Genomic DNA, 3,877 nt, shown 5'->3' with positions numbered 1-3,877 from the left:
GCCACCTTAGGTGTACGTGGCTGGCGCCTTAGCCGGTTGAGCTATAGGCCCCGAGCCCAGAATCACTTCTAACAGCGAAAGCTAGAAACAATTTAATGCACAGCAGCAGGGGACATGGTTAAATTATGGCATATCCACAAAGTCATGGAAATCTGTGAAAATACAATTAGGTAGACTATGCAAAGGAAAGAAAAAGTGTTTATTAACTGCTTTTAATCGAAAAGTGGAACACAGAAATTCTATCAGCATTATAATTGTGTAAAATACTTCCATATCTGAATGAAGACTGGAAAAAAATGTAGGAGAAGAGAAAGTGGTTGTGGTAAGTGGAAGAAATATGAATGATGTTTTTTGTCTTAAATACTTTTGTATTGTTCTAGACTTGTTTTAGGTATAAATAATTGACTGTATTTAAAAAAAAATACTCAAGCCTTAACTTGTTGTGGTTGTTTTTTACTTTGGGCAGTAACTGAGAAAACATTCCAAGCATAGAGGAAGTCACATTAGCAACTATGAAGTCTGGAGGTCAAAATGCGAGTTATCAGTAATGGAGAAAGTCAGGTGAAGAGGTCTGAAGGTAACATATAGAAAACAGGCCAAAGAAGGTAGTTTTGGGGGGTAGGATTTACATTGAATATTTATAGAAAGGCACAAACTTAAATGGATTCATTAGTGTATATTGAGGCCTAAGGATATGTGTAAAAAAAACCCCAAACAAAAAATAAAACAAAGCAGAAAGAGAGCTCACAAGGGCTCAAGTGCACCAAAGAGGCACCTCATTACCCTTTCTTTTGGGAATGTACATTGCTCTAAAACATCAGCAGTCCATTTTTTTTTCAACTGATTTTCTCCCCAGAGGCAGCTAAGCAAGTCACCTGGAGGAATGATTCAAATCATTCTTGACTTTTAAAAATTAATCCTAAGCCAAGTTAATTAATCCTAGCTTACCAGTGCTCGGAATCACTCAAACAAAGCAGCATTTATACACAGGAGATGCATCCATCCCCAAGCTGTTCTTCTCCTATAATCTTGCTCTAAACTTGCTCTAAATCCGGCCTCTGGCTGCCAATGTTGAGCTTTAATGGAGTGAAACAGCCTGACAGTTTGTGGCTTGGGAAGATCTTGGAGAAGTGCCTGTGTATCAGGGTTAATTACAGTCTGAATTTAAACTTAGGTTGTGGATGGGCCATAAAAAGACAGATTGATGACTACTATGTAGTCAGATGAACCCAGATACTTAAATCTTTCAAGAAGAAAAAGAAAAAATCCCTAGAATTTTCATCTCCAGGGTACAGAGAATGCGGTAGGTCCAGTGAAAATTATAAGGTTTGGGTTGGATGGAGCTCATACGCATAACCCAAAACACTATGTTGGGGGACAGGAGAGAGATGAAGACAGAATTCAAATCAATAAATATACTTCACAGAACAAAATATAAGTAGCTGTGATACACTAAAAAAAAAGTACTAAACTTTGAGTGAGGAAACCTGGGTTTAACCAAGTTATATTCTCCAATAAGCTGTGTTATCTTAGATAAGCATGCAAGATTCAGTTTCATTTTTTGTAAAATGGGAGTGAATAATGCCTACCTCAAAGACAGATGGGAAGATAATGATTATATATTCAAAATAATATAGCACAGCTTCTGGTATCTAGCAGATCTTTTTATTTTCCGTATCTGTTGAATTCATAATATGGAATGCATACAGCAGTGATTCTCAACCCCACTGAAATCACCTCATAAAGTCTGAATTAATGGGAATGATGTGTGGCCTTCGTATTGGGATATTTAGAAGTGGAAAGGAGAAATAAAGAGATGCACAATTATGACTAGAGATTTTTAATACCTTTCTCTCAATAATTGATAGAGCAAGTAGACAAAAAACAGTAAGGATATAGAAGACTTGAATAACTCTATTAGTCAATTTGACTTAACTGATATATTTTTTTTTTTTTTTGAGACGGAGCCTCAAGCTATCCCCCTGGGTAGAGTGCCATGGCATCACGCTCACAGCAACCTACAACTCCTGGGCTCAAGCGAGTCTCCTGCCTCAGCCTCCCCAGTAGCTGGGACTACAGGTGCCCGCCACAACGCCTGGCCATTTTTTGGTTGCAGGCATCATTGTTGTTTGGCGGGTCCGGGCTGGGGATTCGAACCCGCCACCTTAGGTGTATGTGGCTGGCGCCTTAGCCGCTTGAGCCACAGGCGCCGAGCCTTAACTGATATTTTGGACATGCACTCAAGATCAGAGTATATATTCTTTTCAAGTGCACATAAAAAATTTTCTGAATTTACCATACTGTAGACCATAAAATTAAGTCTTGAGAAATTTTAAAAGATTCAAATTGGACAAAGTTTGTTCTTAGACCACAGTGGAATTAAACTGGATATTAATAATAAGAATGTATCTAGGAAATGGCCAATTATTAGGAAAAAAATTTGTACACTTCCAAATAACCCATGGGCCAAAGAAGAAATCAAAAGAGAAATTGAGACATTTTTGAAACTAAATGAAAACAAAATATATATCAAATATACAAGGTCTCAGAATTAAGTTCATGAATTTGCCACCATGCTCTTATGTTGGCAGTACTATACAAACAAGTCAGTAAGGTTTCCTAACCTTGGTATAACAGTGTCTCAGAGCTGTGTTTGTGTTAACATGTGGCAGTGTCTTTTTTTTTTTGAGGCAGAGTCTCACTTTGTTGCCCTCAGTAGAGTTCACGTTGCCCTCGAGTCACAGCTCATAACAAACTCAAACTCTTGGGCTTAAGCAATTCTCTTGCCTCAGGTCCCAGCTATGTTTTTAGAGACAGGGTCTTGCTCTTGCTCAGGCTGGTCTCCAACTTGTGAGCTCAGGCAATCCCCCCGCCTCAGCCTCCCAAATGCCAGGATTATAGGCATGAGCCACTGTGCCCGGCACATGTGGCAGTGTCTTGCTGAATGGAGTTCATTTTTTTTGTTGTATGTTTTTGTAAGCCATTGAGAGAAGGTCAAAGCTTGAATGAGAGCAATGAAGAAACATCACATTTTTTATTAAACTTGGCAAGAGTGGAAATGAAATCAGAGACATGTTAGTCCAAGTTTATGGAGATAATGCCATGAACAAAATAGCAGTGTACAAATAGATGCTTTCTGAGAAGACAGAAGGCATCACTGATGAAGAGAAGTCAGGGCAGCCAGTAATGGGGAGAACTTATGAGAACACTGTAAAAAAATCATCAAATTGTGTATCAAAATCGTCAACTGACTGTAAGAAGCATAGGAGAGCAGGTAAACATTGACACAGGAACCATTAGTTAACTGAAAATCTTAGCCAACAACTCATGGCTTTTTGCATTGTGACAATGCGTCAGCTCACACAGCATTGTCTGGGAGGAAGTTTTTAGCCAGAAACAAATAACCATATTGAAATATTCTTCCTACTCACCTGCTCTGTCCCCTGTGGCTTTTTTCTTTACCTGAAGATAAAGGAAATATTAAAAGGAAGACGTTTTGATGACATTCAGGACATCAAGCATAATGTGATGACATCTCTGATGGCCATTCCAGAAAAAGAGTTCCAAAATTGTTTTGAAGAGTGGAGCTAGGCACTGGGTTTGGTGCATAGTTTCCCTTGGGGAGTACTTCAAAGGTGACCGTCGTGATGATATTCAACAATGAGATACGCAGCGCTTTTAAGGCGAGTTCATGAACTAATTGTCAGGGCTTGTATATCAAAATTTGTGAGTTCAGTTATACTATATTTACAGAGAAATTTGTAACACTAAACATTTATATTAGAAAATAAGAATGGCTCAGCGCCTGTGGCTCAACCGGCTAAGGCACCAGCCACATACACCTAAGGTGGCGGGTTCGAATCCCCAGCCCAGCCCG

The sequence above is a fragment of the Otolemur garnettii genome, unplaced genomic scaffold (assembly GCF_000181295.1).
Source record: "Otolemur garnettii isolate 467f Iridium unplaced genomic scaffold, OtoGar3 scaffold00024, whole genome shotgun sequence".
Taxonomy (NCBI): Eukaryota; Metazoa; Chordata; class Mammalia; order Primates; family Galagidae; genus Otolemur; species Otolemur garnettii.
This window is presented reverse-complemented; position numbering follows the sequence as displayed.